Source organism: Zosterops lateralis, assembly GCF_965231275.1.
Source record: "Zosterops lateralis genome assembly, chromosome: 1".
Classification (NCBI taxonomy): Eukaryota; Metazoa; Chordata; class Aves; order Passeriformes; family Zosteropidae; genus Zosterops; species Zosterops lateralis.
The window spans coordinates 18,669,876-18,697,159 of NC_139762.1; the positions used below are offsets into that span (position 1 = coordinate 18,669,876).

Consider the following 27,284-nt stretch of genomic DNA (forward strand, 5'->3'; position numbering starts at 1 on the left):
TCTATAAATAATGAGATGAAAGGAGAATATGTAACGATAAGCACTTAAATATTTGCCTCATAAGCCATTAGTGAGGAAATGCAGCACTATGAAAACAATAGGTCTGGACACCAGAAGTTTTATCCTGCTCCCTGTGCCAAGGAATGCAGACTTGCTGAGTAAATGAATTCATGCTGCCATGGTGCATTTCATGCACTGGTAAGAGACTACTGACCTGCACAGGACTGTCCTAAAAACAGGTATGATGTCCACATGCGAGGAAGCACTTTCAGAATAACATCATGATGGCGTGACATTAAATAAAAAACACTTGTTCTCCTAAGCAGCCCAAGAAGAATGAATGAATGAAGGTTGTGGACTCAGTAAAAGCGGGTTCAGTATAGTAACACTCTGGCTAGTGACAACTTTGTGCCTCAGTTTCCAAACTTCAAAATAAAACTTACTTCCCAATCTAAGGGGATATTGTAAAACTGTAATTCTTTATTGGATGTGACAACTTTCAAAAACCTTAAGGATATAATTTATTATATTACTTATTATGTGATTATCGATATGCCTTGCCATCAGTTAAAGAGTTTTCCTTAGGAGTAAGCTGAATTTTTTCCACCTTGTGTAATTAAGGAAATTTGTGAGACCTGTGCTGGTTCTGCCACCAACAAATTACAATCCTTAAGGTAATGATTTAAAAATGTTTTCAAAAACACAAAGCTACAACAGACCATGAACTCCCAATGCTATCCTGAAACCAGTGAATACAATATATGAAGGGAATTCAAAGTAACAGTAGGGAAGCAGGATTACTCCTCTGTGTGACTCTGACAGGACCATAAAATAATGCCAGCTTAGTTCTGGGGTGTGTGTATTTCAAAAGTAATGTTGAAAAAAATCAGCACATTTAGAAAAGAGCTATAAAATTCTGAATTATGGATGATGCCAGAGAAGTTCTCCCTTCAGGCTTTTTTCAAAAGAATAGGAAAAAGTGATAAAATGGGTACCTATGAGAAATTTCTGATAAAAGAGTACACTTCAATTCAGAAGAATAAGTATGTGAGACAGGAAGAAAAAGTTATTATAGCAATCAGTTTGGTCCTAAAGTGTAGAGATGTGCATTTTCTAATATTAAGGTATATTTCTGGAGGTGAAACCCCAATTTTAGTTAATGGAAAGAGTTGGGACTTCAGCAGGACAAAACCCAGAAGCACAAGATTAATTTTCATATTGTTAAAGTGAACTTTAAGAGCTGATATTTGCTCATATTTTATTTTGTTCCTTATTACTAGTTCTAGTTACCATGGTATTAAAAAAAAGAGAAAAGAATAATGGAAAGGGTACAGGATATAGGGGCTTCCAAGAGTTTAACTAAGGTGTTTAGTAAGAAATGGATGAAAGTCCATACATTATTTGTGTTTTTCAAGAACATTGTTTAATGTTGTTTAAAGGTATCTAACAACATAAGAGTCACATAACCATGGAGCATAGAGAGAAAAAATATCATAAAGAAAGATGCTGGGTCAGCTGTCAGTTGGCAAGTATTTAAGTTTTGCTGTGATTATGATTTCCAGGTAGGCCCATATCAACCTTCTCAGTTGGTATCAGAACACCAGCTTTCTGCCTGAATTTAGTGTCACATCAAAAAAGCATTTAACAAATGCTCTGAGTCTATACATTTTCTCTTCAATTCACAGCAACTAAGAATCCTCACCAGTTTGGCTCAGCAGCTTTCTGCAAGAAGATAAGGCCCTGAATAGGTTTGAATCTGATTTTGTGATGCGAGATTAAACTGAGAGTAATCTTAACGGAAATGTCAAAGTGAAGCAAAGCAGGTATTTCCTATGCATCTGCATCATGCAAACAAGCTACAATGCAAATAGATCAAAAGAAGAGCTAAAGCTTGGTTTTATTAGAAATCAGTCAGGCATTGATGAGACAGAAGTTTGTTTTGAATGTAGTTGTTTAAAGTTATCTGTGTTTTAACAGTGTTGTGGTTGCAAACTGAGCTACCTTGATGCTGTTCCAGTGGCTGTGTCATTAACAGATAAATTCCTTAGACCTTCTCCTATTTCATGGCAGAGAACACAGTGCCACCTGCAAATACACAATTACTGCAATTGCCACTCAAGTGCACACAATAATCATCCACTCAAGTTCCAATTTAGTAATAAAACCTATGAGAGAAAGTATTCTTTTTTTGAAAAATAATTTTCATCTTTTCAGATGACCTACACAGTAAAAACCACAGAAAGGGAAAGTTGTCTTGTTCTGTCACCTACATCACTCCAGTAAAACCAAGTTGGTTTTAATCAGGACTGCAGAAATCTGACTAAAGTCAGGGACTGAATGAAGTCATGTCTCCTAGCATTTTCTCTGAAAGACTATCCTGAATGAAAAAGTGATGAGGAATCAACAGAGTTCATGCTGAAAGGTCAAAAATAATGATTACTGTGTAAGCAATATAGCTCACAAACATCTGTATCCATGATACACAGTCTTTAATTGGTCTGTTGATACAACCTGCCTTCAGTTTTATGAGCTTTCAGTTTTGCCCTATAATAGCCACCATGAGAACATTAAATCTCCAAACAACCCAGCTCTTGTAATCCTGCCAGCAATGGTACAGCTTAGCTCCAGATACATCAATGTCTAATTGCCACAAATATATATTTGTTTTTATCATCACTGGCAGTCCACAGTCCTATCACCATCTATGAAACAGAGAACTGAAAACATAGCCATGAGAAACCTTGGTGCTGACTCAGCTGTTCTAGGAACTCAACACAGAAACTTCCAAATCACTGTACATCCTGCCTGCTGAGCTCCTACAGAGAGGATAAAGGGAGTCAAAACGTTAGAAATGTCTGTGTTTCATCTCACCCAGATGAGTGGCTTATGCACACCAGAACAATTCCAAGACGTGATGAGCCAAGTGCAGCACACAGGACATGCTGTTCTCTGGTGAGCTATAGATAGCCAGGCTCAAGGACCTTATAAAAGACAAGTTTAAAAAAAGTTCTTGGAGTTGCTTATATGAGCAGTAGATAACACATACAAACTGTGCTGTTTAGTCCCCTGGGACACTACTGAATGAAGCAAAAAAGAAAATAAACGATGCCATTCATCTTCACTCTATTCAAACACATTACTGGTTAGAGACCAAATAACAGTATTTTCCTGATAGTGCACTTTTCCTTTTAGATTTTCCAAAACTGAAAAGTCAATATATGATCAGAAAGTTATTTCAGAAACATGTAAGCTGCTTATAGTTAAATATTTCCCCAGTAATTAAGCAGCACAAAGAAAAAGATAAGACTGATTGATTGACACTACAGATGAACAGAAGTACTGTTTCCTCCTTATTTAAAGCTGTGAAGTTTAACAAGTACTACTCTCTGAATGAGAGTAGTACTTGTTTTTCATGTCCTGCCTTCATTCAACACCCTTAGTCTGCCAGGCACCCATGGTGCCCAGTAGGGCTGGCCAGACAATGGGGAGGGCAGTACAAAGGTGTTTAATTTGAAAACAGAATACATAGTCTCATTAAAGCCTGTTTTATTCTGAACCTACTTGATCACTATCACACTCAAGAGTATTTGGAAAGTAGCTCTGCTCTGACACACCTGGTCTCTTCAAGGACTCCCTCTCTACCAAATTATTTTGACTGTCATGTCAGTATTTTTCTTATTTAAGCCTCCCATGCGCCAGTGTGGTATGACAGGAAAGATACTGCAATTTTTGTAACATCATTAGTTACCATTTTCAGCACTGCCAAAATGTTTGTTTTGAAAGTTTCTTTATTTGTATTCAGGAGAGTTTTACTGTCATTATTAGAAGATTATACATAGACTTTGAAGAGTCTGAAAATATTTTTATCTAAAAGTGTAACTTATGAATTAAATAACCAAATATTATACACTATACTTTTACAGGCTGTCATTACTCCTGTTTCTTCCTTCAACTATCCCACACAAGCACCCCACACAGTACATATTAAACACACATATTTCCTTTTGAAGGAAAGAGCACAGGATAACTAAGAGAATAGTGCAAGTACATACACATGAAAAAAAATTTAAAATGAATGAAAAATATATGAGTTAAAAATTTATAAATTAATTATGAATTCTCATCCTGAGAAAAAATTGCTAGGAAAATAACCATTTCAATAAGCAGAAGAAGCCTAGACCACAGGACCACAGCACAGTCACTGTCCGGGTTATGAACAGCAGCCCTAAACCAAAATGCTCCCAATTCCAGAAGCCTCCTCTTGCCTCTCCAGTGCACTCAACCCCTGGGAGGTTCCAGCGGGGCATTTTAAATGGCTATGGTGTCATTAATGCCCAAACTAACAATCATAAGCCCCATTTACACTGCTGAACAATGAACATCATAAGACCAGTAGGAGGGAAGGAACAACTGCTTTGACTAAAAGGCAGGTTAATGGCCATTGAAAGCAGTGACCTGACCAGGGCACAGGGACATTTCATGGCTCGCAGGTTGGCTCAGTGACAGAGCTGTTCTCTGTCTCAGCAAGGCCAGGATTTCACCTCACCATGACTTTTGCTTTTCTGGTAATCATCTCTCTCTTTTACTTCTGGAAATAGATGAGACATAGCTGAGAAAAGTAGCATAACGAAATGATGACCATATATCTTTTCCAGCATCAGCATTTTATTAGAGGGGTTTGTTTGCCAGCTTATTTTTACAGGAGCTCAAGAGGCCTGACTGCATATTTGAGAGGCTGTGCTCTGTTCCAGTTTTTAATGACAAAATGCCAAAGTGTAACATGCAATGCCAAGCATTCCAGAAACCTCCTGCACAACAGCCACTTTAAATGATGTCTTACTTTTCCTGCTTTGTGAGGCATACACAGTAGCAGAAATGTTCTCCTCCCTGCTTTTTTAAAAACATAACACACAGTAATGACAGCTACCACTTTAACAAGAGAAAGCAAACAGGCAGACTCCAGCTCTCCAATCCCATGATGTGCAAAGCTAAAGATTTGTAGCAAGTCACACATCTTACCTTTCGAGTACATTAGCATGTACGGTGTATACAGACATGCTAAACATCAACCTCCAATCCATATATATATAGGGATTTGTTTATTATGTTGTGCAGTGGATGATTTGCAAAACATTGAAAGTGTTTCTCCCAAATCAGCTTTAAATAGTCAGAAAATCGCTGTAAAATTAGTATGTCAAACAGGAATTGAGAAATAACAACAAAACCCCTTCTGAATGAGGCTGAAATCAAACAAAAAATGTTGAAATATAATATAATGCATTTGTACTGCCTCGTTAGAGATGATGCCCAGCTGGGGATTAGGTCTCACTGTGCACAGTGATGTATACAGGCACCAAAAAGCTTGAATCAGGCAGCAAAATCCACTCCAAAGCCACAATAATGAAAATGTATGGTCAAAGAAAAAAATGTTAACGCACAAAAAGGTTGCAGAGAGAAAAAGACATGCCATTATGGTTGGTTCAGTAAGGTAGCAATTAGCATACCAGCTGCCCAGTCACTCGTGAGTGCTGTACAGGCAAACTGACAGATCTGAGTTAAAACAACACTTTGAAAGAGGGTGTGTAACTGACTTTGAGGAGATCCTAATAAAAATGGGGAGAAGCATGTGGGAGTTTGAAAATGATGATGTACCCTAGGGCCTTTCAGCACCTCTCCCATAACTGTCAGTGCAAATGTCATAATGAAGAACTATTGTTCACAGCAGAACAAAGTAAATGCTTCTGAACCTGAAACACAGTGGACCAAAACCCATTAAAATAAGGTAATTATAGAATGACCCCACACCACTGGCCCCACAAAATCTTCATGCATTAAGAAGCTCATCTAAAGACAAATTCACTGGATGTCTTTCTAATAACTGTGTTATATTGTCAGCCACTTACAAGAAGTTTCAACAAGCCACTTCATTCCCCCAAACAAATGTATTAACATTTTTTTAATTATTGAAAATACTACCAAATCAGAAGCAGATTTTCTGTTTAGGTGCAACTGTGAAACTGCATGCTATTGGAAAACTGAGGAATTTGAGTCTGTTTGGGCTGAGGGATATATGAGTTATAAGAAAAAGTCTCTAGTTCATGTAATAGTTTTCACTTAAATTATGCTTTTTTCCTTCATTAAAAAAATAAGAAAATTTAAAAAAAACAAAGGAAACAGAAATAATGAATGTTATGTCTGATATCGCATATATTGCAACCAAGAATACATGTACTTTCACATTCCTCTTGCACACAAATTTTAGTTTCTTTTATCCCCATGCAGAAATCTACCTTCTTGTCAGTGTTTACCCAGACAAGGCAGAAGACAGCAACTAGTATGACTGCCTGCAGTTTCAAAAGGGTGTTACTACTTGACATCCTCACATACACACCCTCAAAGAACACTCACATTCACAGGGTAAGATAAAGGCAAGTTCTGATACCTTTTGACAGATGTAAAAATTATGAATGGACATAAGGTTATATACATATTTGCATCTATACATACGAGCATACATCACACAGTTACAATGTCTTGCAAAGGCCTATTAAGAGTAATTTCTTAAGGCAGGTGTGCAATATGGAGAACATACCTGCAATATGGAGAATCTTTTTAATTTATTTTACTTTACTCATTTTTGTTTTATGAGACAGTCTGACATGTTCAATTACTCAATTTTAGTATGGAACTCAAAGCAGACATAAGATCCTAAGCAGTACCATACACAGAGCTCACTTTTGCAGTGTGATTGAGTCAGGAACTCTTAAAGCAGACTCTATGATTATGAACCACTCAACAAAAAAAAAGTCCACCTAAATGATTAGCTATTTTAAGCAAATGAGTTATCTGTATTTTTTCATCAAATACATTTAAACTATTTTACAATAAGCTTTTTTTCCCTTCTGACCCTCCCCAACAGGAACAGATCACGATGATTATATCCAAGATTCGTTATTCAAGTCCTAATTCGTTGATGATAACACACATAAGTCTTCCTAAATTATGGCCAAGAAAAACAGCCCTACCCACACAATAATGCAAGGCATTACTTCACATGTCTGGAAGAATTTCAGAGTTTCTACTTCTGTAGTTCTTTCAGATCCATTATGGTAGAATATTCAGCTGTGCAGTATCTGGTCTACTTTTATAAAGCTTTTGTAGCTTTATGAAGTTATTTGCAAATTTTTTTGTCAATTTTTAAATGTCTTTGTTGTTGACACTAATACAATTACTAAAATCATCTTTCCAATTAGCTTTAGAATGCAAATGTTACTTTTCTAGGCTTTAAAGTGGCACAAGCTTCTTATGAAATTGTCTTTTTTTCTCTGAAAAAACTTTTCAAACGATCCCTTATCAGAATTGGTTTCTACATTCAGTTAGGTTGTTTTTGCTTGTTGTAAAGGCTGCTGGGCACACTGACATGCTTACACAAGTTCTGTACTACACAAAAACTTTATACCTAGCATCCACAACCATCTGAGAGCACCTACATTAAAAGCAGACAGGGACAAATGTAAATAGGTATTTAAATAGGTTTTGCCACCTTATCCATGTTGTTAACTATGTTTAAACTAAAACTCACCACATGCAATTCTGGAAAGCTCATATGTTAATTTATACACTGATTATTTTTCAATACCCTGACACCACAAAGCAGTAATGTAACACTACACTTTAAGTGCACACAACAGTGTAACCCAGCCTCTTGGTTTGCTCCACAGTTGCACTGGACAGAGATGTAGTTTCATGGTTGAAGCTCAAGAAAGAAGTAGCAAGAGTCTTCAAACATATGGTTTTGTGCTTGTGCTAGTGACTCCAAGCACAGCACTACTGCAAAGGTCCTTGTACATCTGGCTGTTTCCAGTGAAAATTGACTGACTGATGAAGAAAATGTGATTACAGGGTATTACATGAAAACAAGATTAATGCAAAAGTCACAGTGAATAGTGATTTACTAGTTTAATGTTATAATATAAAATTTAAGTATATGGTATATTTTCAGTTAGCTGTATTTACATGAGCTTCCCTTTATGGTAAGTCTACTCCCAGTACAGCATGAAGGACATCAGGACATAAATAGGAACACACCTTAAAACAACCTTACCTCAGGGGTGTAGTGGATGCTACACTTCCAGGTTTACCAGCTTCTGCAGAAATACTGTGGTTCACTTCCAAAAGAATTGTTACCTTACAGGTAATGTCTATGCTGGTCACAAAACACCCAAGTCCAACTTTTTTTTTTACAGTTTGGTTAATTGCAAAAAAGGTAATTTTACTGGAGATAATGAATGCAGAACTGACTGCCAGCACCAGCAGCTGAACCCAACAATGGATGAAGGTGGAATCAGACAAACCTCAGACAAGACAAGAACCATGATCTGTCTGGCTTCCAGGAAAACAAGTTGTGGGCCAGGCTCCACCAGGGCATTTCTCTTTCACAAACAGTAACAATCTTTTATTCTTCTCAGAAACCTGACAAGAGTAAACTTGAATGATTTTACTTCCAAGGCAAACAAGGAACATGCCTCTTCTTTAACACACACTAGTTATAAAAAGAAAATTCTCTTGATAATAACAGTGCGGTGATAACTCACCTTATTATTACCAGGGTTTTGTCATTTCAAGACTTCTTATTTCCTTAAAATTTCAAAGTAGATAAAATATAAAAGGCTCATTTGTTTAGCACAGCAGTGGTTAATGTTCACTACGGAAGGCAAAGTAATCCCTCTATTGCTGTGGTCCACCAACTCCTGTGGTAATTGGCTAAAAGGCTCCTGGCAACTCTTCCCTGTGGAAAGGAAACTATTCCCCTCATATCTGCAGGGCAGAAACAGTTGATGTCAATAGTGCCCATTTCTCTTTTTTTTTTTTTTTTTTTTTTTTTTTTTTTTTTTTTTTTTTTCCCCAAAATAAAATAGGTATTAAATAACGAACAGGAAGAAGACCTTAGAGGCAGGAACTATTCCCTGGAGGAGTCACCATATAAGCACTAAGTGACTCTCCCAACTGCTGCTTGCAGGCAACAAACCCTTCTCAACCCCGTTCCCTTCTCTTGGGAACAACTGTACATAGTTCCCTTCTCCTGACAAACAGAGATTGGAGGGGTGGGGTGGTGTAAGCAAACTGAGCTACGGATAAATCCTACCCACCAAACAGAAATAAAAGACTCCCTTATAGAAAAGAAAATAAAAAATAAGGGAGTAAACTTTATAACTGAATTCTTCTTTTCATTGGTAACACATCACTGTAATCTAATTTCTGAATCCTGCCAGTACATCCTTCTTTCCTACCCTAGTTTCAGACACATTAGAACCATAAGCATAGTTTATAAGAAAACAGAACAACTATGAATTTTCTCCTCATTCCTTCAACCTGCTGGTCAGCCAGGTGTCTCCTTGCCACTGCACTGCCCTTGTACTGTGACATGTAAGAATAAACATATTTATGCTCTAATCTAGCAGACAAGAAGTGCTCATAGATCAGTCCCCAGTGCATGAAACTTGTCTGCAACCTTCTAAGGAACATTTAATTTCTCACATCCACTGAAAATGAAGGTATTTTTTATTCAGATGGCAGTTCAATGTCTCCCTGTCTCTCCTTAACTTTGCAGAAACTCACATGTGCTTAGCCTCAAGAAACCAGCCTAACATTTGTAGTACTATAATACTGGTATCTCATGTACTGGTACCTCAAAATAAACTCATGTACAGGAGCCTGCAAAAGGAAATCTTTAGGTAAGACCAGGAAAAAAAAGTAGAATGAATGAACAAAGTCTGTATAAAGGAGTTGCTAAACCCTTCAAACAATATAAGTGAGTAGCCAGCACATTCATAGCCATTCTTGTGCCTCTTGCACATCCACAAATACTTTCAAAGGCAATTAAAATATAGGTACACATGGAATAAAATGTACAGACAGAACAAACACCTTACCTTTTCCCAGCTCGTAAGCCCCAGCTTTAAACTACAGCTAAATCAACACAACACAAGATATTCCACATCAATTTAATGACCATAATTGAGCACAAAAGTATTTATTGCAGATTTCTGTGTTGTTTTATATATCCAATGACATAAAATTAATTCCCATTCAGGTATGATAATGTAAAATGTAACAATAGAAATTAATTTTCTTCAAGAAATAAGTTTTTTATCACTGTACTCTAACAAATATTTAACTTATGAACTATTTTCTCTTCACTTGCTTCCAGCTAGTGCAAGTGAAACTCACATGCCTTTCGTAAAGCACAGAAAAAAGCCACAAATCGATTTTTGTTACTGATTTTCTACCATTAGACGCCTCTTAAATAAACATCATCAGCCACTTTGGCAAAGACCATTGTGTTGCCACCATTCAGTAGAAGGGGTTTAAGTCGTACGAAAACAAACTGCTCAGGGGGAAAAAAGAAATTCTGCAACGGACACAACTCTGGAACTTGTTTTGCCTTTCATTCGTGTCCTTTGTCCCCTAACCCACCATGACAGGGTGAGACCCACCTGCACTCCCTGCACCATCCTGCTGAGGAAGGACAGCCCCAGCTGCAGCAATGTCTGTGCCACAGGTGGTCAGCTGCTGGCAGTGCTGCCTCTGCTCCCTTGCCAAAGCATCTTGAGGCAGTATAAATTGGGATTACACTGCCCAGTGACCTTTATGATAGCTATTCTCCTTTCAAACTTAAATAAAACCACCCAAGATCATTCTGCAGACAAAAAGATACATACTCAGTCACATGAGCTGAAATAGGAAATTAGTCTAAAAGCCAAACACACCAGTACACCTGCTGAGCCTGTGGACTGCAGGCAGGGCAGTGAAAACAGAGAAGTGGCTTTGGAGCAGATGAAAAAATGGAGGTGGCTGATGCAGAGAAATGCAGCTGAGTACATGCTAGTATTATCCCAGGAGCTGATCACATCAATGACTGGGGGGGAGCCAGGAAATCCTAAATTACTTACTTTGCTAGTAAATTAAAATTCTTAAAAACATTACAAAAAAAATCCTGGATCTATTGAAGTCAAGACGTGCTATGACATTAATGGCAATGCACTTAAAATTTCACCCTCATCTGTACAAGGATAGCAGCATGAGATTTATTATTACAGTCTGGATTACAAGCTTTTATTGGGTGTATTTGCTTTCATTTAATGTTTAAAGTCTGATTTAAATACAGTAAAGAAATGGTGACTGTGTATTAAGTTTCCATGAATTTTAGTTCATGATACAGTATTTTGGCACAGGACCATGGACTCTGTCTCTAATTAGGTCTGCAGAACACTCATTTACTTGAATGGGATCTACTCATGTGTCTCTGGAGGAACAAATGAAACAAATCCTCATCTCGTGTCTGAATAAATATTTTTGCTATTAGTGAAAGAGCTTCAGCAGTGATTCCTTGGGAAGGGCAAAAATGAAGGATTACATCCTGAACTAACCTGAGGCTGAAGATACATTATTTATGGCTCAGCTGATCTAACAGCTCAGCCTAGCTGGAAGTGGAGGGGGGCAAATTTTTCTGCCCCCATCCCCTCCTTATATCCCCATTGTCCTCCCGATGCACAGCGTGAAACAATTTGTCTTCTCATTCCCCAGCACCACAATAATTTTGTCCTATTTCTGTGAGTCTTTAACTAGTGTGTGGGAAAAGAGAAAAAAAAAAAAGGATAGTCGATCGTTAGATCAATACAAACATAACGCCACTTTACACTAAATTATCCTTGCTGCTGTAAAAATTAATGGAAATGACCTACTTATACTTATTGAGTAAATGGCTGGCCTAAGGTTGAGAGAGAGGATCCAGTGGCCCTGGCCACCATCATCCAGCTGGAACTTACATGGTTCAGTGAAACCTGGGCCTTTCTCCTTCAACAATCCATTTTCATAGCTTTTAAGAAAGCAAACTCTGGAGAGCCCTGCAGGAGCTCCACTCCTCACCATGGGGATCTTCACCTCTGGATCCCAAGTGAGGACTGCACAACACCCCATGGACCCTGGCATGTTACCCAGACATGTATGCAAGGGTGACAGAGGCAAGTGATAAAGGCAAAAGGAAGTCAGTGTCTCATGCTTCACAGCAGAAGTTAAAAAACTCACAGCTGAGAAAAGATTATAATGTTATGCTACAGGCACGTGAAGGATGGAAAATTCACCTAAATCCACCTGTTTCATTAGTGATTTCTGCTATTGGCATTATCTGCACAGATGTACAGGCTGAAGCATTTCCAACAGCAAGTACAAATGCTGAGGGAAAACACTGTATCTAAGCTTTTATGCCAAATCCAACCTGTAATTAATTTTGCATAGTTTTGACAGCTTCATTCTGCAAATTCCCCAGATCACATTTCAGATCAGGACTGATGAAAAAAAAAAATTGCAATACTCCTGGAGCTGTGTGAACTCCTGCCCTGCTGAGGCGGCCAATCCGTGTGTCAACACCAGCACTTGGGGGTGTCACCAGCTGGGAGGGAAACATGGTCCTATGACAGTCACCTCACAGGCAGGCCGGACTTTGAGGTAGAAGGCTGACAAGGCAGCCTTCTGATGGTTCTCCTGTCACCTAGCCACAGCCTCTCAGTCAATGCATTTACTAAGTAGGATGGCACTAGGACAGCTCACCTGGAAAGGCCATGGGAGCACACGGGCAAAACTGCTTTTGCTGGATTATCATGTTTCTGTTCCTGACTCATAGATATTCATTACAAGTTAAGGATCTTCCCTGAACTGCCACTTTGAGCAAAGTAGACAAAATATCTAATACCTTTCTCATCTTCCCATGTCAAGGATTGCAATTACTACAGGGACCCATATCCTTCAGGACACATTTTCCCTAGCCTTCAAGTCTACCATTGCCGTGAAATTCTCCACTGATTGTTTACAGCTGTTTGTGAAAGATCTGGGCCACACCACTGTTTGGTCTGAATTTGAACACTGTCATTCTGGTTCAACAGATGGATAAAATTATGACCATAGTCCAAATTCAACACTGGGCTTCCCATGAAATTAATAAGCTCTGGACCAGCATTACATTAAATTTCAGTGTGAAAAATATTTTGTTTCAAACAGTTTCAGCATTTGATTACCGGCTTATTGGACACTAACATAAAAATCCCACCATAAACCCGACATTTTCAAAAATACCATTGTAATTGTGTCAATTTCCATCCTAAATTAATACAATTATCTAAACAAGCAAACTGTAGCACAAAACTGTTAGCTGCTACTGCCATCCAGCAGGTGTTACCTGACCTATTCATCAATTACCTAGATAAAGGTAAAATAGTCTCGAGTTTCAATCACACATAAAGAAAGTTTAATTTTAAAAAATCAATTTATATGCAAGACAAAGTTGCACTGCAGGCATGAAGAAGTATAATATTTTAGATAATTGGTTTGACGAAAAAATACAAATTACAAAAATATCTCCAAAATAAAGTGTCTTTAATTGCATATAAAGCAGCTTATGATTATTTCCTGTCATTAAAGTCAAGATTTGCTGGGACTAAGCCTTTTTGCAGATGAGTAAGGTATTTTTGATTCACACAATCCTCACTAAACCAGAAAAGCAGAGTAGTTGCTGCATTTAAATGCATGACCATAAATTTGGCTTTTCATATGTTATTTAAATCCAACCCAAATGTAATTACAAGCCTTTTTGTAAGATGAAAGGGCCATGGCAAGGCTGACCATATGGCCTCCTCCTTGCCAGGCACTGGCCCTGCTCAGAAAACCCAGGTTTACTCTGGGTTTCCCTCCCACACAGTGTGGTCCCTGCAATGAGACAGAGACAGGATAAGAAGAAAAAGATAAGAAGAAAAGGCTCTCCGTGTCCCTTGTGACACTGCAGTGCTGCCTTGGGTTATGGAGCAGCCCCAGGGGCTGTCTTCACTGCTCCCTCAGGAACTCTACAAACTGCCTGCTCTTTGACTCTGCAGTTTTTAAGAGTGGATTACAGGCCACTTGGGATTCAGCTTCTTGGGAATCAGCTTCTAAAATCTGGTTAAAGAGTACACTCTGGCAAGATCTGAATGAAATGGCCCCAGGGTACATAGGTGAGATATATTTTTAACTGGTGTGGAGTAATCTAAGTCACAGTGGGCAAGCTTCTTAGTGGCCATCAGATGGTAATATATTTGAAGATCTGCCTGGCTTGAAGGCAGATTCCCCTCTTTCATTCAACCTGCTTCCAAGATAATTGGTAAGTGATGGCCTGGTTTTATTCTCTTAATAGAGATTTCTTTGTTAGACTTAAGCTAAAGTGTTAAAATTTATATTGCACTTTAATTTCTTAAGAATGCCATGAATAAGAACCTACTACTTCTCTCTATCTAACACTATCAGTGTTCTTTCCAGATGGTCTCTAATGTAAAACAAACTTGAGACAATCCTGTGATATTTTAGTGAACAAGAACTCCAAAAGAGGAGGAAGTGATTTTGTTTTCTCTGCCTAGCATCCTCCCAAATTTCCTGTTACTATCTCAGGGACATGGCTTCAAGAGAAGAGTAGACCTTAAAATCTAAACACCAGGGGCAGGAGAGCATATCTTGAACACTGTATCTGTGTGTGTGTGTGAGGGATCAAGTGCCAGATCCTTCCAGGCACCTTTGTGGCAAGTGAAAGCACCTTTCCTCAGATCTGCATTAGCACTGGAACATTTCTACGACAGTGACAAGATGCTTGATTCTCACTCAGCAATACTATCCTTTATAAACACTTTGAAAATGAAGAGATATCAAATTGTCTCTTTAAAAGAGCAATATCAAAGAATACCTATGCCAGATTGAGATATGCAGATAAACAGGAGAACAGGACCATGAAGTTCAGAGGCGTCATGTAGAGACACTTCTACCAGACTAAATTTCTTGAAGAAAAGGAAATGGAGAGTTCCCTGTCACAGGGCTGAGTGACAAAGCTTGCCTGCCCTCTGTATTAAATAGTTCCCATTTGTGCTTCTGCTCCACATACTGTCACTTCAGTGTCTGGATCCTTTCTCAGACTAAGGCATACTCTGGAAAGGTTCTCAGGAGCTACAGAGGAGAGGGAATAAGGGTGTTCCCAGCCAGAGAAAGAGGCACTGACCTGCCATTCTAGCACACAGGTTTGCAAATCAAATATGACATGAGGAAATGCAGGGCACAGTTTCATAACAACAGCTCAGCACCCCACCAAAGGCAGCCAGCAAGAAAATACAGATAAGTAACTCAGTTTCTGACCTGCCTTTTATTTCACCCTGCAGTTATTGCCTTTCTGTTTCCAATACCAGCAGGTAACAGAGGTTTACTCTCTTCACCTTGGATCACAGCAATACACAGAAGTGTCCAAGTCTCTCTTTTTTGATCAAATCACCTGACTCACTCTGTATTTACCTCCTGCAAACCGAAAAGCTGTCAAAGCCACAGGACATGATACAATTTAACCTTGCAAATACTCAGAGGTGTAAAACTTTATCTCACTTAGCTCTTCCTTCTATGCTAAAGCTTTATAGTTCATGGGGTGGGAGAGGTGTGTTGATGTGATAGCCAGCCAGCCAGGACACACAGGTTAAGGCTGCAGCCACTGCTCTCCAAGGAGGAAGCTTTGGGTCCACAAGGCCCCAGAAGGTCTTGTAAAAAGTAGAGGAATGTGCTTCCTTCATTCTGTTCTTCTAGAAATGGGAAATACCTCTGCCTCACTGGGGACATTAGTAAGTCCTCCTTCTGTTAATCTAATAAAAGCTAGCCAGAAGGCTGCTGCTTGTCCCAGGAGTGAGATTGGAGCTTTAGTGATGAAAATAAGATGATGTACGCAGGCATGAACAGTGCACTCAGATGGTGACACTCACAAGAGCTTCAACAAGAGGTCCCAGAGCTGGAATTGCATCAGGTTCTTTTTATTTTTGTAAACTTTGTAAACTCCCGCACATCTTACTGCACTCATCTATAAATATTACCAAAGTCTTCCTTGGTTGACATTCCTTCTGAGGCAATCTCAGGAAAAAAGCAGCTCTGGAGTTAGAAAGTATTAATTAAAGAGCCTCATGGTGGCAAAAAAAAAAAAAAAAAATGCAGCAAGTCTGTTTTCAAGCTGGAATAGAGGAAACCATGTGAGGCTTACACCAAAAATCAACTTTGCATGTATCACAGGTGAAAACTGTCCACTTCTAAATGTAATTACATTACAATTAAAAAAATTATCTAACAAAACTAAGCTACTAAGCTATATATCAAACTATTGGTCTAATTCTACGTATTTTCATCTTTTTAAAGGTTTGACATAAGGTTCTTAATCACTATAACCCAATATCCCTAGTTACCTCCCACTGGCACAAAACCTCCAGGAAAGGGAAGCAGAAAGGCACTTGGTCACAAAACCTCAAAAGCAGCTCAGACACACTCCTCTGCCTCATTTTCCAGGCTTACAAATACACCTCAGTCAAAGTTATTCATGAGTAAGCAGGCTATGAAACACAAATTTATTCTTTCTGCTCTTCAGCTAAAATGAATTCTAAAGGATTTAGAGTCCTCATACTACCCTTACAAACCACTGTCAAAGGAAGTTTTAGTTTTGAGTAAGTCTATAGAAAGAAAGAGATCATAGGTCACAACTAAACTCTTTACTCAGTTCATTTGGGTTCTGATGATATTTTGTAATCAAAACAACACACAGTGACAAAGTGCTGAAAACCAGCAGAGAGACACTAATAGCATGTCCTAGAATAAAGATCTTTACCCCCATAAATAAGTGTCCAAATGTACACATACCTTGGATAGCAATCTTACTGAACAGTCAAGAGTACTTAGTTAAATATATTACAAAATGTTTTCTATTGCACATGTATGCATTCTTCGGGGAGAAATAGAAGTCAGACCATCAAATTCTATTAGCATAAAAAATATCCTTTTCAGTAACGTTAACTTATTCTAAATTGAATTTATAAAAAATACAGCCCCCATTATAAATCAGTATCAAGCCACCTTCTCTCTCAAGAGATGTCAACTAAGGAAAAGTGGTTTACAATGATTGGGTTACCTACTACTGCTGTGGATTTACAGTTGTTTTCTTTTGAAAAAAAAAAACCCAAAAAATCCAAATCAACCAAACAAACAAAAAGCCGAAGCATGGACCAAAGATACAACATGTGAGCAAGAGGACAAATAAGATGAAATACAAAGGAAAATTTTCCCTACATGTTCTATCTAATGACTTAATTTATCACATGCACAACTTTTCCAAAATGAAGTGTAAATTCTAAGTCAATAGTGTTTCTTTAAAGGCATTTTGTACTATGTTTGATAAAGCTTAAATTTAATAGTATGGTGAACTGTAACTTAGGTTCTTGTGCTGTTCTGATCTGCTCTAGCCTTCTGGCATGAACGTTTCACTAGTTCAAGCTCAATTTAGCAGGACAATTTAGCCTTCCTTAGCAAACACCTGTCTTTCCAAACCAAGACAACTATATATCCAAGTCAGGGAAGGAGAAGGTCAAAGCACCCTCAAGAAACAATTAAAACAGTAGCATGGTGAAGGAGAAATTACAAGAAAACAATTTTCTAGGAATAAGGAAAACTATTTGAAGCACGAAACTAGGGAGCAACTGGAGAAAGGCAGCCTGAAAAAGTCTGGGGAGCTGGAGACTTTATGGGCTCAGTGCTTATGGCAGAGGATTCAAATGGCAAAGTTGTCACTTTTTTCCCCCAAGCCTCATTCCTCTCCTGGTGTTACATGGTACCTCATCCTTGTCACCCAGGAGTTACTCTGGCCTAGAGATTATTTCAGGAATAAGAAGGACTAAACCTAGGGTCCAGCTATTCCAGTAGCCCATTTACACCACCTACCTGAAGTAAGTACCCAGGAAATTGGTTAAGAACAGTGATCCAAATAGTGATGCTGCTCCAGAACTCTCAATCTCTAGAGATTTGCAGTTCTGTAATTTCCTGTTCCTCCTTCCCTCCATCATGTCTCATTCAGTCATCTAACTTCTCCCTGCCAAGCTTCTTTCAACTCTGCACTGGACAAAAACATCCCATTTTAAAGACCAACATATCAGCATTCAACCACAAGTACCTAGCCTCAAATTTTTGACATGAGAGTGGTTACTTTGTAACTGCAACTTAATGAATTTGTATCTTATAGATTTTAACTGCATTTTTATATAGAGATTTTTTAAGGAATTCAATCTTAGAGATTCAAATATCCAATAAACCCCATCTTTCAAACACAAGACACCAACTGACAACTGGCAATTCTGATACTGTTGTACCTAATATCAAGCATCTTACTTCACAGTGTTCTCAAGCACCTACCTCATAGGAGAGCTCATTAAACGTGTTTAATAACCATTATTTTTACATGCACACATAAAATACAGGTAGATAATGTACAAATAGCTATTATATATAATAAAAGCTTTCACATGAGGATGCACTTTAGGTACACTTCAATGATTTATTTTACTTCAAGGATTCCTAAAGGTCAAAAGTTCTATGAATAATCATGGTTGTTTTTTGGTCTTTATGTAGCTTTTCTGTGAGTTATCTGCCCAGTTTTAAAATACTTGCATATTCTTATCTGGTTTATATTAGGACAAACAGAAGCACAACAAGCCCCAATCAACATTAGAAACCACAATGGCTTTAAAGTAATGGTCTTTCATTGCAAGCAGCTGTTTACTAATAAAGAACTACATGAGAAGCCTTTGAAGGAAAGGCTGTAGGAGAAAAAAACCCCAGTACTTTAATTAAAAAGAAAAAAAGAAGACATGCAACTAAAAGCACTTCTGAAGCAAAAACATAAGTCTTTCTGGCATCTTTCCCAGCTAATATTTGATTCTATGCCCTGTGTGATATTTCATATATCCTCGTATTTGAACTACACCAACCATATTTTGCTTCTTCCTTCTACTGGTTTTTGCACAACTCCCACAATGGTGTCACCATGTAAAGGAAATGCACTATACAGTGCTTTATGGTTTTTATTTGTTACCTGATTGAGGAAGCTGTTAAAAAAAATTATCTAAAAATCCTTAGGTATCTCAATATTATTCATGAAACAGGGCAGGATCTGCAGTAGGAATTCTGAATTTTGAACTGAGTTTTGCATGCTTTGTGTTGTCCCATAACATGTGGTTTTCTCAGCCTTGACCCTAAGCTCTAAATATTGTAATTTCTCTAATTAGCTAACACCATGACAGTATCCACTGCTTATTAAGCACTGTGCAAACAAGAAGTTAGATGGCTCCTTCCTCACAGAGCTTCAACTTTAAGAAATAAAGATCAAAATGCATTAATTACAACTTTTTAGAAGACAAAAGTATTCAAACACTGATCTTGCCTAACACTAACCCAGGACACCTACACTGTAGATTCCCACTGGGTATGTTTTAAGTGTAAGCTTATCACTTTTAAAAGTCAGTGGGCATTTTTAACACATGTCATCTGATCCATTTTAGACAATTCCTTCAGGGTGAGCACAGAACTGAGATTCCACTCCCTAAGGGGAGTCTCTATTAATTAGCAAGATTGCTTGTGCTAAGCAGCCATGCAGCTGCACCGTTAGTCCACTCAGATGCCATGGCAGGCACGGATCTCACAGAGGAATGTGTCAGTCGGCAAGAGGGATTTAAAGGCAGAAAATCTTAAGGAGCAAACTTATTCAAGCAGCTTGTTCAGGGCTTAATGGGTGCATAAAAGAAAGCAAAGAAGCAAGCAGAGAAACATGCTGCAAAACAAAGGAAAAAGTGTAATGGAGTGAGCAATAGTAAATGAACTCTCATGATTAGTTTGCTGGAAATAATATTTGGCAATGGAACTGAGAACTTCAGAGAAATGCCTAGTGCTACACCCCGTCCACAAAGAGAAAACAAAAGAAATCCACCAGGAAATTGTTCATATTTCACTAAGCCATCCCTATAAAAGCAAAAAAAAAATATGCTCACAAATATTATCTAAATTACTTTAACATACATAGCTTATGCATGTCATCAATGATCTGAACTTACTGTGAGCTGCTACCTGGGGGAAATCATTCTGATCCTGTAAATCCTGAAGAATTGTTTAAATAACTGCAAACTCCCAAACATCTCATCATGTAAAAAATTCAGTGTCATCCTTCCTCGTTCAAGTGTCTCTTCTCAGTGTAAGTACACAGCTGTCCAGAAGGATCAAGTTTCATCTTCCTAAGCCATTTCAGTTTTGATGGATGCCATACTGAAGTCTATAAACAGCCTTAGGTACATAACTGGTTATGAACTGGTACATTTCCTAACCAACATCATTAAAATACAAGGCAGTTCACTGAACTTGGAAAACAGTAAGAAATTACTCTCCAGAGTGCAACATCTGGTATAAAGGAGGAGAAAAACACTGTTTTCAAGTGCAAGACATTTAAGAACTGGAGGCTAAACCAAAACCCATTAATCTATCTCCACCCCCATGTTCAAAATGAAAAACAGAAAAAATACCCTTTGGTGCTTCACATTAGGAAGATACGAATTCGAGATGTCTTCCATCTGTTTTGTTTGCTGTTTTTTAATAAAAAAGCAAAATCACCCTGTTCCTTTTTTTTTTTTTTTTTTTTTTTTCAGTAGAAATCCTGAAGGATATTTTCAGGCCTGTAATTCTAAGGTTTTTACACTGCTCTCATCCCATGCATCTTTGGTTGCCTATCAAATTTAACTACTCTGCCTTAGTGAACCAGTATCTGAGCTTTACATATAATATTATTAAAATTACCCTGACTAATTTTACATGTGTCACAAATAAAGGTGAATTCAGGGAGCCAGGTGAGGAGGTAATTTCCTCTGTGCTCCCGTAATAAATTCTTGACCTCCCTGGTACATTTGTGAATAGCCCATGGCCTTTCCAAGCCCCTGCTGTCCCCAGAAGCTGCCAGCAGCCACAGACCACCAGAAGTGACAGCACTGGCCATGACCCCTCTGCCTCATCCTACAGTACTGGCACAAGGAAATTGGATGGAGTTGGACATACAGGCTTTAAACCACCTGGCAATTTCCTTTCACTGAAGAAATTCCTGGTGCCTCCTCAGAGCTTATGGCTCATCTGCACGGTCAGAAGAATGAGTCAAAATCCCACCTGCAATGCTTTGGAATGCTGGGAAGGCTCCTTGGCCACTGCCGCTTAACTTTCATAGCACAAATACTGCTGCTCACACTTTCAGTTACTTTCAGTTACCAACTGAATGAATGAAGAAGTTACCTCTTGGATGAAGAGCTAAAGCTTGTCTTTCCTGGGGCCAAGAAGTGTTTGAAGCTAGCAGATGGATATCCTTTTTCCTATCAAAATGCATCCCTGTTGTACTCACAGCTCTGAAGAGCCACCTCTGGCTCAGCTCTATTTGGAAATGATTTTGTTCTATTTCTCCTTTTATTTTTTAGAGAAAGCCTGGATGCCCTGTCTCACCAGCTGAATGAGTTCTAGTTAACTTCACAAAACTTAAAGTAGTTTCTGTAATAGATGCTACTCTCCTTACATATTAAAACTGAATATAAAGCTTCTCACCACTTTTAAGGGATATAAAAATGCTTTTAAAATCCTTGTGTGCCAATGTCAAATTCTCTGTGATTCACATAACTTAAAGCCTTTAATTTTGGATATTCATGACTGCAAATCAAGGCAGAAAGTGGATTTAACACTTGGGTTTGTTTTCCTAAAACAATGTCTGCCTTCATTTTAAAATAGTCTCTTTCAAATTCTCTACCAGTGGTAGGTGTGGTGGAACATGTCTTTGCATTTTTTTTAAGATATTGAGTGAAATTTTGATGTTCATTTAAATCAGGAGTATGAGTTCCCTCAACTTTCAGCAAAGATAAGAATTAAAAGTAAACACCTTCTAAGACTTGTTTCCCATAGTTGAAATTTTCTTATGCACAGTTAAGTAAACCATGTCTCTCCATCTAGGTACAAACATGATTGCACAAGTTAACTTAAACAGTAAAATTCTAACTGCTCCTCAGCATCTTGCCAGCTTTCAATGCAAGTGCTAGGAAAGTTGTATCAATCTTATTAGAAAGAGGAAAATATTTTCAAGATCTCAAGACAAAAGTGCTATTGTTTCACTCTTGCAACACAACAGCACAGAGACACTCCTTCAAGTAATATTTCCAGTATTTAAAAGAATTACACGGACTTTTAAAGTGGTATGAACTCTTGTCCTCATCTTAGTGTCTTATAATCCGAACAGCTTTATGCTGTGCAAAATGTGTAACTGGCAGCAACCAGTCTGCTCCTTAGCATACAGAGATCCAAACTCCCCTCCTCTCCAAGCCTGAATACAAGAGACTTCCACAAAAATGCTGTGGGAGAAAGCTTTCCCATGGGAAAGGTCATGTGGTGATTCCACTGACCCTGGCCACTGGCACGAGATGACTGAGGGACACTGAAGGTCACTGCTACCCGGACACACTTGGCTGATGGCACAGCTCCACAGGCTATTCCTGACATTTCTCCAGACTCATTCATGCTTTCACAGCCATTCCCCTTCACAGGCTCCCCAGCCTCACCACAGTGAAGGAAGGAAGGAAGGAATCTTTTGGTATTTTATGAAGGAAATAGCTTAAAAATACCATTTATATACAAATACGATTGTATTAATTCAAATATACAACATACACACATTTCAGATAAATATTTGGTAGCTGGCCCCACTTCAGTGCTCTCTGGCAGGAGGGAGCCTAGCAAGCCAAGTACAAGTCCTGGAAAGACCACAGACAATGTTGATCCCGTCAGACCATGGAGAAATGGTCAGAAGCCTTAAGAGATGACAAAACTGAGGCTTCACCAAGTGGTGGAACAAAGTACAAGGAGGATATTTGCAGAGAGGATAACAAGAGAACATTGTGCTGGGTTTGTAACAGCAGTAGGGTCAAGGGGATGGAGGAAAAACACTTTTGCACTCCAGCATGCTTCTCAAGGAGCTCTACAACCAAGACCTTTAACATGCAATTTTAAAGTCTTCCATAAGCATAGTGTTATTCTTATATGGCACTAGCAATCCACAGCCTGAGAACTACAGGCAGAAAATAAATTTTGATAACCCAGGTCAAGCATCAAGCAATACTAGAAGGACATTTTTCATCAGCCACAAACTTCTGTACACAGCCTGGAGACTTTATAGAGAATGTGACCCAAACTCAGAAAAGTACAGACAGAAACCCAGTACTGCATAACATATGTCAGGGTAGATTTTGGTGTTGTTTTCATCAGTGATTAATTGGCTGACTCCATCACCCACACCCTACAGGTGTGTTGTAGCTGTCAGCAAAGCTCAAAAAGCAAAATAATACTCAGCCCCACCAAGAACTCTAATAAAGCAACTGTACACTTGACTCATTAGCACATACTCTGGATGCTTTGTTTTCCTTTAAATTATTTATACCATGACAGACAGAGAATTCAAAGTGACCGGTAGACTAGACTTCTATTTTATATAACAAAACATCCACTTCTTTTAAAAAAGAGGAACAGGTTGAAATTAATATTATAGGGAGTTTAATGTACTCTTGGTATAAAGAAATGTTTTAGATCACAATTATCTAGAAAACAAAATATAACCTTTATCCATTTGAAAGTTTCAGTTCAAGAGTGCTTCTTTTCATACGGGCTTGAGGAAAAATGTTTTGGGAGCAGAGCTTAAGAAACTCAGTTTAACAAAGTATATACCATGTTAAGGAATGAACTCCCATGTTCATAGACTTAGTTTTTAATTCATTTGCACATATGTGGCAGATTTTTCATCTGAAACTGATCCAAATTTTCATACTCTGTATATTAAAGTAGGTCCTCCTTGTGAAAATATGAACAAAGCATTAAAAGCATTTCAGTATTCCTCCTTTTGGCTGACACAAAATTTCTTCACAGCATTTCAGAAATTCTACTTCCAAAATTAGGAAATACTGCTAAAACAAGAAGCTTTTTTTCTTAAATACAAAAATAAATAAATAAAGCAAATTAAAGTTTAAAAAGGTACCTGCTGATACTGTAACAAAATTGAGATTGATTTGCTTCATTCAGACTGAAATTTCAGGGGAAAAATACGGGAAAATATTCTGAATTATAGGCAACTGCATTTCTTTTCTTACTAATGCCCTGCCTCTGCATTTAAACACCAGTAAAAGACCATAGAGATTAATTTTTCTGCTTATTTTGTTGAGCCAATGCAGCTGACAGTGATATTGCAAACCTCTTGGGATCACCCACACAAACCTGGAAGGCCCACCACTGCAGCATGGGGAAAAATCAGTTCTTCTTTTTATTACTGTCAAGCTTGCTACTGTTTAATGTAAAGCAGGATATTTATGAATGCAGTCTGTCTAGACTATATTAAATATAAACTGGATAGGGGCAGCTTTTCAAAAAAACGTAGGCCATTATCAATTTTTATTACAAATTTGGTTTTCTGAAAACAGAAGTAAGATCTAAGAAAAAAGCAGGAAAGAGGCACTAAAGAAAGAAAGCAGAGCTAGATTAGCTACTTTACAACTGACAGTACTACTAATTTATTCCTCACTTGATTGGAAATTGTAAATTACAAAAACTTTTAATTTTTGCGGATGGTTTCAACAAAGAAATTATATATTCTTGGGCACATGGATTTTAAGGTAGATACAGTTCAGATGGTTTCTGGAACCATTAGGTCAAACTCCAAACTATCCATACAGTGGAATGAAGATCACAGAATGGGTCAGGTTGGAAGGGGCCAGAGTGGTCACTTGATCCAACCTCCCTGCTCAGGCAAGGTCATCGTAGAGCACATTGCACAGGATTGCATCCAGGCACTTCTGAAGTATCTCCAGCAAAGGAGACCCCACAGCATCTCTGGGCAATCTGTTCCTGTGCTGAGTCTCCCACACAGTAAAGAATTTCTTCAGGCAGAGCTTCCTGTCCCTCAGGTCCTGCCTGTTGCCTCTTGTCCCGCTGTCTGGCACTGCTGGATCCATCCTCTTGGCATCCTCCCTTCAGATATTTACAGGCAGTAATGAGGTTCCCCCTCTGAGTGCCACACCTACCTGCAGCTGGGCTACACACAACTGAAGTGCAGCCTGAATACCCCAGGCACAGACACACAGACCTCCTGTACATCTTCTAGGAAATCCTTCCCAGCTGCTAGAACTAAACTGCTCAGCATCAGCAGCTTTGAGCAACCTCAGTCACTGGGTTCAAAATGCTTCCCCACCTACTGCAACCAGTAGGACCCCTTAACCCCTTCTAAAACTGTGTGTGCCTTTCTGACAGAACCATGTTATGTCCCCAGCCTATTACACTACATGTGCAATATATTTCTTTACCTCATTTTTTTACATTCTGCTGTGATTACAAGAGCAGATCAAGAATTACTTTCTGCTTAGAGATTTCTGCTATTACTTTAACATAGCACTTGTTCTTTTCTTGTTTCTGACTCGAGTCCTAACAGAAATTTCTCATTCTCAGACTATGTCACTTCGTTCTTATTCTCTGTTGGAAAACTCATTCCGATTTCTGTCACCACCTTCCCTCAACAGACTCCCATTCCTCACTCTGCTGTGCCCACAAATAATTGTCAAATGGTGCACAGTCCTGTTTTCAGGTATACTTCTATCCATTGTGGAACCTTGCTCCTGTGAAGAGTGGGGTTTTTTGTCTCCTCCTTACCCCAAAATAATTTGGCTGTGGGTTATTTCTTGATTGCTTCAAGGTGTACTGTAGTCTTGTCCATGTTCAGAAAAATTTACTGCAGCCAGATCCATTACTTGCAAATTACATACATGAAGAATCAGTACCTTGGTAGTACCTTACAAAGTATCAATTTTAGGGCAGAGCAATCCTGGGATCTCTAACATTGCCAAAACTGTTACTGCTGTAAGCAAGAATTTTCCCAAGGAATAACTGAGGTGAAATTCAAAGTTTTGGTCAAAGTAGAAAACTACTCGGAATAAAGGGCATCTAAGGCTGGGAAATTTTTGTGGTCACACTTTCTTCTGCTTGTTTAAGATAGCTGAATATTGGTATCCTGGCTGGGATAACAATTATATATATTAATATTCTAATTGTAAATGACAAATAATATTTACCCTAACACTACTTTAATTTTATTAACTGACTCTTTTCTTGTAATATTTTGCTCACTACTCTTATTTTTATCTTAAATTTTCAAGTAACCTAAATTTTTAAGTATTAAAGCAATTTTTTTTTTTCTAAAACAGCTCATTCTTATTGCAGTCCTATATTAAAAAGCAGCTGGGTCAAACTCAGTTTCATATGAACAGTGCTTGAAACATTAAAATTGCATGAATAGCCAAGAGTCTCAGTTGCATAACCAGGGCCAAGGAGCAGCCAATAAGTCTCTGCCAATCACCCCTATTCATCAGCAAGTTTTGTTTGACTAAAGCATATCAGCTAGAAAAGCAACCTGTCATAGTTCAAAGATTTAGAGAGATGAAGAACCTCTTGCTCCCCTTGAAAATCTGCCAGAATCATGAATCATTTCTATATGAAAAATACTGTGCATTACTCCTGATTTGAATTTGCCCGGCTCTCCAGCTATAACCTTTAGTTTCTGTTATGATTTTATTGCTGTTCTAAAAAGCCAATATAAACTCAGTGTATTTTCTCCTGCTTCCAGAGAATTACATTTCTTAATCAAAGAAGATCTCCATTTTGATTGGGTCAATGGATGAAAAAATCACAGTTCTCAGAGAGAAATAATTTCATGAAATCTCAAATCTTTTTGGTGTCATTCTGCAATGCTTCCATGGCTCAACATCTACAGTAGGCATTCTTGTCACAATGCACATCCAGAGGTAAGGCTATCTCTGAGTTGTAATCACTGTCTTCCTGGAAAATAACTCCTTCTCCTTTTATGATAGCATCACACTATCACTAATTCTTGTGAAAACAAAAAGATCAAAAGCTCCTTACATCCCTTCCAGACGTCCCATTTTCCAGGGTACAGTTGACCTTGTTCCTGGAAATTTCATCTGGAGAAGTGGTGGAAACTCCTGTACTGGCAATATTCAGGACTCAGCTTGATGTGTGTGGATAATCTAATCTAAACCTCTGCTTTCCACAGCAGTTCAGATGCTACCCAGAAGTCCTGTTCAACTTAGGCATTACTATGACACACAATGGCTCAAATGCAAATGTTACTCCATTCTCCATTTCAGTTTTCAAAAGCTGGGGCAAAACTTTACAAAGTCATCTGATCTTGTGGGTTTATAATGCCACTGCTGGTTCCTTCAATACGAGCTCAGTATCTTCTATTAAAGTCTTAACCTGTGAAAAACTTTTTCCATGTAGTATTACAAACACTTATGTACATCATG

General features: G+C 38.3%; 1 protein-coding gene across 11 annotated transcripts in view; it reads right to left on the bottom strand.

The window, feature by feature from the left end:
- The window catches only part of KIAA1217, a 353,656-nt gene that overhangs the window by 124,642 nt on the left and 201,730 nt on the right, over window positions 1-27,284 (bottom strand). Inside the window, exon 1 of one of the 11 annotated variants that reach the window (XM_083862716.1) lies at window positions 19,968-20,074. The exons of the other annotated variants lie outside the window; for them this stretch is intronic. The gene's annotated coding sequence lies outside the window, so the exon portion shown is untranslated. Of the gene's footprint in view, window positions 1-19,967; window positions 20,075-27,284 lie in introns of those variants that run through there. 11 annotated transcript variants of the gene reach the window in all.